Here is a 15883-nt window from a genome sequence, read left to right as displayed (position 1 = left end):
CCATATTCCATGAAGATATTTTGTAAATTTCTTACCGTAAATATTTCAAAATTTTATTTTTGATTAGTAATATGCATTGCTAAGGACTTTGGACTACTTTAAAGGTGATTTTCTCAACATTTTGTTTTTTTGCACCCTCAGGTTCCAAATTTTCAAGTAGTTGTATCTCGGCCAAATATTGTCCTGTCCTAAAAAAAACCCCATACATCAATGGAAGTCTTATTTATTCAGATTTTGGATAATGTATAAATCTCACTTTCAAAAAATTATTGACCCTTATCACTGGTTTTATGGTCCAGGGTCACATACTATATATATATATATATATATATATATATATATATGTGTGTGTGTGTGTGTGTGTGTATATATGTAAATCATTGCTTTTATTTAGCAAGAAAATGCTTTAAATCTTTAAATTGATCAAAAATGCTGTTCTTCTGAATTTCCTATTCATCAAAGAAACCTGAAAAAATTCTACTCAGCTGTTTTCAACATAATAATAATAATAATAATAATAATAACAAATATTAGAATGATTTCTGAAGGATCATGTGACTGGAGTAATGATGCAATGGAGTAATGAAATCACAGAAATCAATTACATTTTAAAATATATTCATATAGAAAACAGTTATTTTAAATAGTAAAAATAGTTCAAAATTGCACTGTTTTTGCTTTGGATCAAATAAATGCAGCCTTGTTGAGCAGAAGAGACTTCTTTAAAAAAATTACAATTCTTACTGTTCAAAAACGTTTGACTGGTAGTGTACTACTCTTAAACTGTTCTGTCAGTTTTTGCAATAAATATCTGTGACTGTACTTTTATTTGCCTGTCAGGTGTTTTATATTGTTCAGAAATGGGTAAGTTTAGGGTAGGGGTGGGGTTAGGTCCTCAAAAATATCTACGAAAGTATAAATGTATTTAAAATAATTAATATTTTAAATAACTATTTTTACAAATGAGCAAGCATCAATATGTGACAAGCTGGGACTTGGGAGTGAGAAAGTGTTGATATTACAGTGCCTTCTTAGGTATGTGCACATACTGTAAAATAAAGTCTGATTCAGAAAACATATTATGGGTTTAAAATGAATTGCCTCAATATTCTTTAAGTACATTTTGATGTATCTGGGAATGAGTCATGAAATTGTGCCATTTGTGTCCACATGACTTACTACTGATATAATTTACAGGATATTGAGTCTCATTATTTAACAGATTTCACTAAGTGCGTAAAAGGAAAAAAAAAAGCTAAATTAAAACATTAGAATTTGCTTAAATGTCAACCAATTTGCATATCTTTGTCCATTATAATAGTATTCAAAGCAATTAATGCAAACGTTTTAAATACTGCTTTTATTAAACGTAATATATAAAGCATTCAGCATCTAAGTAAATGCTTTAAGCGTTTCTAAGGTCTCTTTGTCCCAGCACTTTCTGTTCAGCTAAATAGTTGAAAGCTCAATAAGAGCATATAGTGTAAGCATCACCAAAGAATCCATACAAAATGTGTACATAAAACATCTGCCAAATGCACAAATGTAAACACAATAGACCTTAGTCAGGGTAGACAGCATATTGAATGTTATATAGATGAAAATGAGGCTGTGCTGAGTGACAGAGTGCAAGCTTTACAGTGGTGTGTATTGTATGAAGTTACTAGCCCGGTAACACTTTACAATACGTGTGCACAAATATGCATTAATTCATGCTTAATTAATGCATAGATAATCATGAGTTAATGTATAATTCATGAATAACTAAAACATTTATTAATTATTACTCCATCAGCAACTAATAATCATTCTATATGATTCATAGATTAAGTAATCAATAAACTGTTATTAGTTAAATGTGTCATAATGTATTAATTCCCTAATAACTTATTTTATTAACTAATGATGTAAATTCATATGTTAATTACCACAGTGGTCAAAGCTATGTACTTCAGCTTCCAGTTGTCTGCTTTAAATACTCATTAGTTAGTCATGTGCCTCAACGAGTTGGAGCCATGCATTTCAACTTCCAGTTGTCTGCTTTAATTAATCATTACCAAATGATTTGCAAAGATATCATTATGTTATGACTTTACTTGTTGAGGCACACTAACTAATTCTAAATCCATAACCACAATGACATATTACTTAACAATTAGTTAATAGTTCTGTGCCTCAACAAGTAAAGTCATAACATAATGATATCTTGGCAAATCATTAGCTAATGATTAATTAAAGCAGACAACTGGAAGATGAAATGCGTGGCTTCAACCCACTGTGGTAATTAACACATTAATTTACACTATTAGGTATTAAAATAAGTTATTAGGTAATTAATATATTATGACACATTTAACTAATGACAATTTATTGATTACTTAATCTATGAATTATATAGAATGTTCATTTGTTGCTGATGAAGTAATTATTAATAAATGGTTTAGTTCTTCATGAGTTATATATTAACTCATGATTATCTCTGCATTAGTTAAGCATGAATTAATACATATTTGTGCACCATATAGTTAATTACATTTTTGAAGAAAACACCATTTTTCTCATATAGTGTTATGCCCCGAGTTTGAACTTCCAAAATGTAGTTTTTGAAGAAAACATTTCAGGATCGGTTATTTTCATAAAAATAATCAATTTATATACTTTTTAATGTAGTGGTCCCGCTCTGCCTGAACTGAGTTCATGACAGTTAGGGTTTGAATTTCCAAAATGTTCCAAAAAATCATCCCTTTTTTGTTAATTAATCTTCTTTGCATGTTCACTTTGCAAAGACGATCCCATGCCTGAGGAAGAAAATACGATAGGAGTTTTTTGACATACCCAAAGTGTCTTATCAGAATACACAGAGAGGGAGAACGAGACAAGATGAGCATTTGAGGTTAAAAATTTTCTGTATTTTTTTAAAATGAAAATAACCAATCGTTTCGCTAGATAAATTTATATTTACAACTGCATTTGGGATTTTAATGCATTCAAACTGCATTTCGGAAGTTCAAAATCAGGGCACCCAGTCCATTTATATGGAGAAAAATCCTGAAATATTTCCCTCAAAAAACATGCCTGAAAAAAGACATGAACATCTTGGATGACAAGGGGTGACATTATTTTTTTTTTCTGGAAGTGGACTTCTCCTTTAAATTACAGCACAAATCCAGTTAACAAATAAAATTTTTCAGAATTTTAAGGAAAAAATCAGAATTATTATATAATAACTCAAAATGCAAAAAAGGAAGAATTGTGAGTCAAACCTTTGAATCAGCTGATCTGGCCCTCAAAACCATGTAGTCTGAATAAAATATAATCATGACAGATTATAATTTTATAATCATTTTATAATCATATTATAATCATTTTTTTGTGAGCTGTTCCTTTAAACTGTTTGTGAGCAGAGCTACAGACAGAGTAAGAGGAAGATGCAGTGAATGTCTATGTGAAAATCTGCTGACAGCAGTACAGTTATTCCTCAATCGCATGGCCTTATCTTGTTTAGTCATTTCAGAAAACATTTAGGCACCTGTCCCCAGTAAAAGCCCATAAATCTTAATCTTTTCTCAAAAGTAAATCTAGATCCTCTAGAAACATAAATCTTAGAGTAAATCTTTTCTTCAAAACTTGTATATAGATTTTCATTAGGCTAATTGCCAGGCGACTTTAAATCACATCTGTGTAAATATTCCATCTTTTTTCTTCTCCCTGCTTCCTTACCTACTTCCCTCAAACGCACACATGCAGCATACTGATCAACAGTGGAGCTAAAGGCTGAGTCTGCACACTCGAGCGTCTCCAGAGAGCGATAATCCCAAACCTACACAATGCAAATGTTTTATGTGGTTTATGAGTAAAACAGCTTTAATGTTTTTCATATAACCAAACAGTCAGCTCTCCCTTAAGACATGTCATCAAAAAACTCTGCAGGAAGGAAAAAAAGGCACTGTTTTACTGATGACCTAATATTTCCCAGCCACTGTCTTTCTCATTTGCACTGAGATACAAATGCAATCTGAATCTCTCACCACGAAGCGGTTTTGCAAGTCAATTTCTCTGAACATATGAACACCAAACAAATTCCCCATGACTTGGAATTTATGAATGAGCGCAACATCCTTTTGCATACTCACTTCTCTTCTGCCATTTTGGCATGACATCTTTCTTCTTACGCACACACATTCTTGAAATGTTACTATGTAGGCCAAATATTCATACTGCCAAAGACTTGTTGGGCTTTGCATTCCTTAAACCCTGTGCTTAATATAATAACAGAGTGAGTGAATGAATTAGCAAAAACTAGATTTTGCTCTTAAAATGACTTCACTCCACACCTGTACTACAAGATTATTTAAAAATGCCACAGCCTGAAGTGTTTGGTGTCTGTGATGTGCACTTATCTAATATTTTTAAATAAATAACACCATTGGAAAAGCCACAGCACACATACACAGGGGGGCAAGAGTTTATGAAAGCCATTTTACAACTCTCAGCTGTCTCATATTAAAGGAAAATGTATTCATGTATTCAGGCCATACAAGATGTGGATGAGTTTGTTTTTTCAGAACAGATTTGGGAAAATTTAGCATTACTTCCACCAGTGGATCCTCTGCAGTGAATGGGTGGCATCAGAATGAGTGTCTGATAAAAACATCACAATAATTCACTAGTAATCCACATCCAGTCCACTGATTAAAGGAGAAGTTCACTTCCAGAGCAAAAATTTCCTGATAATGTACTTACCCCCTTGTCATGTCCATGTCTTTCTTTCTTCAGTCGTAAGGAAGATTTGTTTTTTGAGGAAAACATTTCAGCATTTCTCTCCATACAATGGACTTCTATGGGACCCCCGAGTTTGAACTTCCAAAGTGCAATTTAAATGCAGCTTTAAAGGGCTCTAAATGATCCCAGCCAAGGAAGAAGTGTCTTATCTAGCAGTTATTTTATAAAAAACATGACAATCTTTATACTTTTTAACCTCAAATGCTCGTCTTGTCTAGTGTGAATTCTGTGTATTCCAGTTCATGACAGTTAAGGTATGTCAAAAAATTCCCATCTCATTTTTTCCTCCAACTTCAGAATCGACCTACATCGCTGCAGAAGTACCGACACAGTGTTTACAAAGTGAACATGCAAAGAAGGCCAAACGCTCTTTACAAAAAAAGGTAAAACAGCGATGTAGGGCGATTTTGAAGTTGGAGGAGAAAATGAGATGTAAGTTTTTCGACATACCCTAACTGTCATGAACCGAAATACACACAGTTCACGCAGATCTACATAAGCCAAGCATTTGATATTAAAGGGGTCACCGGATGCCCATTTTCCACAAGTTGATATGATTCTTTAGAGTCTTAATGAAAAGTTTATAATATACTTTGGTTAAAAATTCTCAATGGTAGTGTAAAACAACACCCTTTTTACCTTGACAAAATCAGCTCTGCAAAAATCATCCCATTCTGGTCGAGGCTGCTTTAAATGCAAATGAGCTCTGCTTGCCCCGCCCCTCTCTTCTCTCTGTGGAGAGACGAGCCTGTTTACTTTAGCCACGTTTAGCTGCTAAACTTGCTAACTAGCACATTATTAGGAAAGGCGATCGCAAGAGATTCATAAAAAAAACCTTATACTCACTTCTGCTGTAAGTGAAGCTGGATCACGAATGATTCGCACGAATATTGACGGATGTATGTAGATCGGGAGGTGCATTCCCTTCACAAACAAACATAATCCACTGCATCTTCAGCAGCTGAAGTAAATGACGACCACTATGTTCATTATTACATCCAGCAACACAACACCTCAATCGCTCAATTCTTGTCTAATTTACATCCCTGCTCCGGGATCAAAACATGGAGGTTGGACTGTTACAGCTGATCTGAGGTAAGACGCTCATGTCAACTATGGGATGAGGGAGCGGCCTTTGTGGGTGTGACGCAACAACGACAGGCATCTGAGAATGGCTCGATTTGAAAAAGGGAATATTATTTTTACAGATTAATTAAAAACCATAGCATGGATTTTTATCATTATAGGGTAGATTTTGTACATACACTGCCAACACGCATTAATGTTCAAACAGCATGTAAAAGTGAACTTAGCATCCGATGACCCCTTTAAAAAGTATGTAAATTGTCCTTTGAATCTGCATTTAAACTGCATTTTGGAAGTTCAAACTCAGGGGCACCATAGAAGTCCATTATATTGAGAGAAATCTTAAAATGTTTTTCTCAAAAAAACATAATTTCTTTACAACTGAACTACACCTTTAACATCTTGTGAGGTCCTCTATTGCTTTCTCCAATGAAAAAGTCATTTTGTCTGAGAAATATGCACAGATAAAGCAAAAACATTGGATTTTAATGTGAGAGGACAACAGAGGATCAACTTTTTTACTGGTGGAAGCATCATTATGGACTCGTATTTTAGCGAGAAGCAACGTTTTACAGTTAAAATGCCTTAATGATGGATTTCTTTCTTACAAACATACAGCTTTTTACTTCACAATATGTTAACTGAGGTTTGTGGAGTTGTTTGGATGACTTCTGATGTTTTTATCAACTGTTTGGACTCCTATTCTGACGGCACCCATTCTCTCCATTTGTGAGCAAGTGGTGCTAAATTCCTCCAAATCTGTTCCAATGAAGAAACAAACTCATCTACATTTAAATGGTCTGATGTTAAGGTAATTTTTCAGCAAGTTTTATTTTTGAGTGAACCATTTCTATTAACCAGCTAGGGGAGATGTATAGGCAGAGAGCAATATTATGTTATGGTATTATTTAATAATACAACAGCAGGACACAAAGACAAGCGGAACCGTGTACGTCAGCCCTAGTTTGCCAAGCTCTCAACATATTAGGCCGGAAAACAACTCAGAAATGGGCGTAATTGGTGGTGTTTTTCAGCTGACGCAAATTAATGAATAATTAGCACAGTAACTGGCAATGCTGACGATTCTGGTGAGACGATGAATGCTCACAGCTCAGAGTGGCATATGTGTCTGTTTGTAAATCTCTATGTGAGGTTACACACTCATCCAAACACACACGGACGGTGATAAATCAGAGAACGCCTTTAATTCACCTGCTGCTCCATCAGCGCTGTAAAAACTTCAGCTGAGAAATGAGGATCAGTCAGCCAAACAGTCATCCACTGATTACACACACAAGGACACATGAATATACATATGAATGCCGTGCCATTCACAAAGGAAAGGTCTGAAGTCTGTCTAGCTATTTGTGATTTAATAAAGGAGGGACTATGGTGGTGTCTTGTTCTGGGCAGTGTCTCCAGATATGCATTCATAACTCAATCTATATTTCTTCTAACCCACTCTCTACAGGAGAGTCATCTGCACTGAATCAACATGCATCTATATTTGAGTTTGGCTTCAAGAAGAAAGTGTTTTTGTTATTTGTGTTTGTACTGTCATCAATTGCAGTACACAGTCTGCTAATTAAATTTAGAAAACTTCACCTCACGTCTCTCTGAATTTACCATGAGATCTCAAACAACAGTTCTGAGGATATTCTAAATGAGAAAAACAATATAAGTGACTCTGTGAAAGTCATATGATATCAGTATGATTTTTCACAACAGACTTTAAGAAAGATATAATATTTAGATGAGTGGTCAGCCAGTGTTGTTGAGGCTACGAGACTATGATGAGTGGATCTCCGACCTTCTCAAGGTTCAGTACACGCTTAAAAATTTAAAAAGTTTCTTTATCGGCATCAGTGGTTCAATGAAGCACTGAACACCTTGAACATCCATGGAATCTTTCAAATGCAGAAAAGGTTCTTTATAGTCAAAAAAGGTTCTTTAGGTTTTTAAAATGTTCTTCAAAATGGTTATTTTAAAAACTGTTCACTGAAAGGTTCTTTGGGGAACCAAAAATGGTTCTTTTATGGCATCACTTTTTGAAAACTCTTTATTTTTAAGAGTGTATGTTAAATTTTGTAATTTTACATTCAAATGCATTAATTTCGGGACAAAATTAAGAGACCTCTTTCTTTGATCAAACTGAACCAAGTAAATCAAAAAAGGTTTTTTATTGACTTTTACCTGAGATAAGTGGACCACTTTTTTCAGTTAACACATTCACATTGGTGTTTTTAGGAAGCCAAAATATCTGAATTCAATAATAATAATAATTATTAATACATGACTTGTTAAAATCCAAGAGGTGTATATTAATACTACCTCGGCTACAGCTAAAGTTATCAAGCAAATTTGTGACCCTGGACCACAAAACCAGTCATAAGCGTCAATTATTTTGAAACTGAATAAATAAGCTTTCAGTCGATGTGTGGTTTGTTAGGATAGGACAACATTTGGCCAAGATACAACTATTTGAAAATCTGGAATCTGAGGATGGAAAAAAATCAAAATATTGAGTGAATCACCTTTAAAGTTGTCCAAATGAAGTTCTATTACAAATCAAAAATTAAGTTTTGATATATTTATAGTAGGACATTTAAAAAAATATTTTCATGGAACATGATCTTTACTTAGAATCCTAATGATTTTTGACATAAAAGAAAAATAGATAATTTTGACCCATACAATGTATTTTTGACTATTGCTACAAATATACCAGTGCTACTTATGACTGGTTTTGTGGTCCAGGGTCACATCTGAGTTAAATGTTTCATTGTCCCAACCCACCAACATTAAAATAAATTACATAAAATTAAAAAGTAAGAATTCAAATTATAATACATTGTAAATGAACTACATATTAATGCTTTGCAGTGTAAGCGTTAGAACTTTAATACAACATCAATCAGATGCTCGGTTTATGTAATATGTAATAGAAGGTTTCTATTCTGTTTCTATATGTACTAAGGCAGTCTTGTCCTGAAAGAATGAAGATCTTCTTTAGAATGAACTACAAAAGCAACTGCTTATTGGAATGTCAGTCATTGTCATTGCTCAGACCACAGACACAATCAAATGTCAAAGCTTGATTTACGTAGTACAATATCACCAGATGCAAAAAGTGTTTTAGACCAGATGTCATAAACATTACTGATAATAATAACACAAACTGCATTAACTGCGTACCATTTTGAAACTGTATTATTTGCTTTCCTTTCTCTTTATGGCATTTTCATTAATGCATCAGCGTAATGTGCTTCTTAAGTAATAGGGTGAATTGTTGCAGCACTATAAAAATGTATGTCAATTTACTATATTAATGGCAGGAAGGGCAGCAGTCAGGGACAGGTGAAGGAGGAAAGAAAGCATTGCATGCATCCTTGCCAGACCTCTCTATCTATGGGTGCTGCATTTGAGAATCACAAGGCACTCCAGGCTCAGACCTCAGGCATAGCAAAAGGATGTTATTAAAGAACTTCAGTAAATGCACTAGTAAAACCTCAGAGTTGGGGGAGGGAGGGATATATTAAATATTAATACAAGCACTGTAATAAAAATGATCACATTTGTTTTCTGTTTCAGTAACGTGGTTATAATCTGTGAAGAAAGAGTTTGATTGCAACAGGAGAGAGCGTTGTAACATGGTAACACAGTGGGTTATAACATGTGAAATGAGCTATAACTAGGCCTGGTTTCACAGACAGGGCTTAGGTAAAAACAGGATTAAGCCATAGTTCAATTAGGACATTTAAGTATCTTTTATAAACATGCATTTAGTGGTGTGCATCTTGAGACAAATCAATGGCACTGACATGTTTTAAGATACACTCTTAAAAATAAAGGTGCTTTAAAAGGTTCTTCACATTGACATAGAAGAACCATATTTGGTTCCACAAAGAACCATTCACTCAAAGGTTCTTTAAAGAACCATCTCTTTCTTACAGTTCTATAATCTTAAGAAACTTTTTATTCACCATATGTGAAACAGAAATGTTCTTCAGATGTTAAAGGTTCTTTATGGAACTATTTAAACAAAAAAGGTTCTTCTATGGCATCGCACAGCACCTTAATTTTTAAGAGTGTATGTCAGTGCAGGTTTCTTTTAGTTAAAATAGTCTAGACAAGTATTTTAATCTGGGACTAGGTTTAAGCCTTGTCTGTGAAGCCAGGCGATAAAGGATTTAAAGTACAAAAGTGAAGTAAAAATTTCACATCTGGCCTACAATTTGAGATGTTAATGGATGTTAAATGACAACTGGTTTTATCTGAATCAACAGGTTCATTTATAATATTTAACATCCACAAAAGTTTTAAATATCCTGGTAAAATCGTGGCAGATTGTAACACTTTTTACTATGTACTTCTACTGGATCCACAAAGATTTTACAGAATGGAACAAAATGACTAACACACACTTATTTAGCTACCTAGATAGGGATATTCTATCCACCTTGTTTTTCAATGCAGAAAAAAAGCATATGCGCGAGACACGGTCCATTAGCCGCTATATAGGAAATAATGAGAAGAATAACAACGTGCAGAAAATGGTGAAACTGTTTGCACTACAAACCAGTGTGTTCATAATTAAGATAATACATTAAAATAGTATGTTAAAACACACCAATTTGCAATATCAAGCAGCAAAACGAGCTGTTTTGTACAGCTAAAAATAGCTGGACGCAAATGAGACCAGAAGCCCATAAAATCTTCAAATGGCTGTGCCCATATTTACAGGAATAATACGGTGGATACTTCTATTGTTTTTATAAATATTTCAACCTAACCCTAACACACACATGGACTCTAACAGAAAATGTCATTCATTTTTACAAATAATAATAATAATGATAATAAAAATTTGTAATTACTTATACAGTTTTTACAAATAAGGATACCTTCAGAAAGTTTTATTTATTTATTTATTTTTTTCATATTTAACTTACTTCTGCGCACAAATTTGGCCACAAAATATGCTAGTAAATAGTAAATAAATCCTCACACATTTAGCTGACATAGACCATTTCACATACTGTATATCTAGTTATCAGCCTTAGCTTAGCTTTGTCCCAAAATATGGTTAAGTACAGTTATGTAGCTATTGTTGTTAGAGTTGCTCTATATGTTTCCTAATTGGGAATAAAATGAAATGAGCTAATGGATGTCATAATCATTCTAAAATAAATACATTTGATTACCACAATAAAGTCATGTAAAAATTGTAAACTATCTTTATTCAGTGTTACAAACCACTCAAGTAGTGTGGTAGATTGTAACAGCACTCTTTGTGTTTGAAATTAATTTAGACTGTTTAGGAAATAGGTGGAAATTTATAAACTGTTCATTTGTAGCAGACCAGGCAAATATGGAATTTAACTATTAAAGATCGAAAGACAGTCCAAAATAACGCTGAGATACAGATGTTCAAACAACATACAGTTGTGCTACAGCTCTCCTCGACTTTGTGCGAAGAGACGCGCAACCCACGGCGAAAAAGCGCACAAGCCTGTATCTTCTTTCATTCACTAATAAGACCAAAAACCAAAAGCCTGGGAAAACACCGCATGAGTTTTCTAGGCTAGATTACAAACAAGCAACAAGTGAATAAGAAATGCCACCTCGAGACACCATAACAGAAGAAGGAAGCGTAAAAATCGCAAGACACTCGGGTTTTAGGCGCGCGTCTCATCGGCACCAAACTCTCGCGTCCACACCTGCCCCCGTTGCGCGCAATTTATCCACATGCACCTGCTCGCTAGGACACATTCGATGTCATCACTCAGAAAAAAAATCCTTAATGCAAAGTGGGTTCAGCAACCCTGATTGATCTCTTACACCCAGCACCTCCAACATCACCCTCCTACCATGACAGCCGGCAGCCTCGCCTCTCCTCTGGAAACCGAAGGGGTTCCTCAGCTTTATCCGTGATCATTCGTCAAAGCTCCGCAGTTCGGACCCACATCGCGGTGGCACACGCAGTCGAGTGACTGCGCGTTGGAGACCAAAAACGAGATGTCAGACCTTCCGGTGGTGATCAGAGTCTTTGCGCAAGACTGTGCGCAAATGCACGTGTGGGTGATCCCGAGTGCTTCACAGTGAGTTGTGAATGACCTCCCCCCCACCCCAAACCCCCTTTTCCATAAAAGAGCAGTTGTACTGAACGCGCGCAACGGTGAGTTTGGAATCACATCGACCTTTGACGACAGCGCGCGTTTTGAGTCTGTCGTGCCTTTACACTCACAATACATTAGATATGGATTCTTGTACTGGGACAGTAGGTTCAGGTGCAAAACGATTAGTGCATTAGGACTGAAGGTATGAATAATGAGAATTAGCAAATATAATAAACAAATAATAAAAATAAAAAGAGAAAAGGAACGGGAAAAAACGAACGGAGGTGAAGAGGAAGGGACAGAAAAGGAAAGAAAGAAACGCAACAGAAGGAAGGTATAGGGGAAGGGGAAAAGAAAGGAGTGAAAAAAAGAACAGGAACATTTTTGCATTTAATGAATAAAACATCCTGAACCCTTCAGGATAATCAGAGATTAGTTTAACCTATCTTATCCCACGCACCATTTGTGAACAAAATTTACTTTTGAGTTTAAAAGGTCTAAAACTCTGAATTATTAGTGATGACGTCAAAAATGTACTGCGTTTCCGAAAACGAGCGCACGTGAGTGCTCATTCGGTCTGAAGCGCGTTTAATTATCCAGTAAACTTGGACTTTCCTAGTCGGCTACAGTTAACCCATCCAACCCTTCCCTCCAGCGTCATTTTACCGTTGACAATTTACCTGAACATCTTCCAACAGGAAAAAACAAAGTTCACCCAAAAATGGCATTTCTGTCATTAATTACTTGTTTGATTAAATGATTAAATCCGAGAGTTTTCTGACCCGTTCAGGGCTCAGAGAGGTAGTCAGAACATGTTAAAATAGTCCATGTGACATCAGTGGTTCAGCTGTAATGTTATGAAGCTACGAGAATACTTTTTGTGAGGAAAGTAAATCTGCGCGTTCATGACGATGCGCGTTCATGAGAGTACCGTTGCGCACGCGTGTGGTGCTGATGAGTAATTAATGACAGAATTCTCATTTTTGGGTGAACCATTTACATCATATCTTTAAGTTTTCATTTCAATATTTATTTGGAAAACTTTTACAATTTTCAGTAATTACACTCATGAATTATTGGCTCATTAGCAACGCTCATTAGCATGACAAATTACTAATGTGAACCATGATGAATTCAAATAATCAACTAATGCTAGTTAATCAGTCGTTCCAAAATGTTTAAGTAGCTTAACTTTTCACAACTTTATTTGGTCATAAGCAGATGCACAGTAGTCAACATTTGAAGTGGATCAAAAAAGTTCATGAAAGTTGTCCTAAGACAAGAACGGGTATTGTTTTTGGTTTTAGGACAACTTTGATGAAATGTTTTGATCCACTTCAAATGTTGACTACTGTAGATACTAGTTCATAGGTGGTAAGTTAATAGGTGGTAAAGATAGGTACGAGCAGTATTAATTAAGATATTAGCCTAATATTTCACCTACCTGACCAGAAATGTTAAGACCACTAATGTTGTCAAGATTCTTGCCCTGGAAATTCTGGTTCAGCTTGGCCAACCACAAACACCTTTTGTTCCTCAGACAGTTTTTTGCACTCTTCTCTTTGATTTGTTATAACTTTTGACAGTCTATAGTACTCCAAATGTTTTTCCTGGTCCAACCGATATAGTACAGCCCAAAACATGACAATAATTGACCATTTTCAGCAGCAATAATCAGCAAAATTTGCAAGTTTTGATCACTCCAGTGGCATTGTTTACATTCAATGCCACCAATATGACTGAAATATTTACAACCAAACAAAATAATGTAGACATATACCAGCTGTCATATTCAAATTTCTAGAAGAAAAATGTTGGCTTAAAAGATTACTCCACTTCCAGAATAAAAAATTCCTGATAATTTACTCACCTCCCCCCTCCCATGTCATCCAAGATATTCATGTCTTTCTTTCTTCAGCCACAAAGAAATTATTTTTTTTTTAAGAAAAATATTCCAGGATTTTTCTCCATATAGTGGACTTCAATGGTGCTCAGCGGTTTGAAGATTAAAAATGCAGCTTCAGTGGGCTGTAAATGATCCCGTCCAAAGAATAAGTGCCTTATCTAGCAAGACGATCTCTCATTTTCTTAAATAAATATTTATACACTTTTTAACCATAAATGCTCGAAAGACATAAATGAAGAAAGACATGAACATCTTGGATGACATGGGGGAGAGTAAATTATCAGGAAACTTTTATTTTGGAAGTGGAGTAATCCTTAAATCTGGTTATGGCATTTAGGTTAATGTGGGCATGTAAGTTAAGAATGCTTATATAAACAAAATATCACCAAATTATGATTATTATCAGACAATTAATATGCATGAAACCCAGGAAAGAGTGCAAGCTATAGTTTATAAAAAGTGTTTCAAAGTGGTTAATTTTACTGGAAATAATTCCAGAAATAGGTCACAATAAAAAATAAATAAATTAATTAATAATAATAATAATAATAATAATAATTCAAATTCTCAAACCTCAGATGATAATTTAAAATGATTATAACAAAAGCATGATTAAAAACTTTCTTAGATTTTGAGAGAAAGAAGTAGTTTATGATTAATTTATGATATAACAAAGTATTAAGCATTTAAAAAAAATAATAATAATAAAACAAATAAATAAATAAATATGTGGGTCCTGTTATGTCCATTGCTGTGAAATTCATCACATTCTTTCCACCGATGTTTCAGCTGCCAACATCAACAGTGATGCTGAGCATGTCGAGTTTCCAGCTAGTTTTTGTTCATTTCAGGGACAAAATGCATAACATTTTAGACAAAACTAATGGTCCACTCCAGCAATCCAACCTTACATAAAGCAAAATGCCACCGACAGAACCAACTGTGTTAAATGATTATGACTTCCTAGATTTCTGGCAAGATTTTGAAGCGCTGTTCAAAAAAATTCAAAAAGCAAAACGACAGGCACACAAAGAAAAACACTATTATTAAAAACAAATCAAAAGCCTTGCATTCATCATTTACCACAGCATGTTCAATCACAGGCTTCCCAGGGACTGCATATTAGAGAACAAACTTACATTGCGACGAGTAGATCAATATAGCAAATTACATTTCTAAAATAAACCAAACGTCTAAGAAGGCAACAGGCAGCCGGATTCTTGGTTATTGGTTACATTTTATTCTATGTACAGTAATTTGTTATAAATATAATACATCATTTTTTTCAGAAAAGCAGTCATGTAGATACATTTAAATAACAGTTTGATCATAGTAGTGGAGATGACAGAATGGGAGCTGAGGTGGTGGGGAGAGGATGATTGGTTTGTAGAAAATTAAAAATTTCTAGAGAAAACAGCACAGCCCACCCACACAAAGATGCACAAAATATGCCCTCAGACTGACTTTTTCCCCTTTTGGTGTCCATACAGGTTCTTGAAATCTATGCTGTTTGACTGGGGCAACATGGATTCTGCTTTTTCCTCTCAAACATTAAGATGGCTCCTTGTTGGACTTCACCGATTCCACTGGCTTCTCATAAGGTGATATTAAGTTCAACTTAACGCCACATTTGCAGCCTGACTGAATAAGGCAGAATATATCGTCCTTTAAACAGCCGCAATGATATCAACCGCAGCTCATCAGGTTACAGTGTTGTGTTTCATCTTCTGGTTTTAAGACGAAGTTGTTTTTTTTTTAGTTACTGTGGCAACAGAGCACAGTGGACAACCGTGAGATAGCCAGCAGGGCAGTATGAGGCAAAGATGCATAGCCATTTATATCACCACATGTTTGGGGTCTTGAAAAAAAATTAGTTCTAAAAACAAAAAGATTTCATAAAACGAAAGCAAAAAGATACATGGCTGACATGAGAGATAAATTAACAAGGAAAAAACAAAAAAAGAGATCCAGTCACGCTTCAGGTGCATTT

Source organism: Labeo rohita, chromosome 20 (genome assembly GCF_022985175.1).
Source record: "Labeo rohita strain BAU-BD-2019 chromosome 20, IGBB_LRoh.1.0, whole genome shotgun sequence".
NCBI classification, from domain to species: domain Eukaryota; kingdom Metazoa; phylum Chordata; class Actinopteri; order Cypriniformes; family Cyprinidae; genus Labeo; species Labeo rohita.
This window is presented reverse-complemented; position numbering follows the sequence as displayed.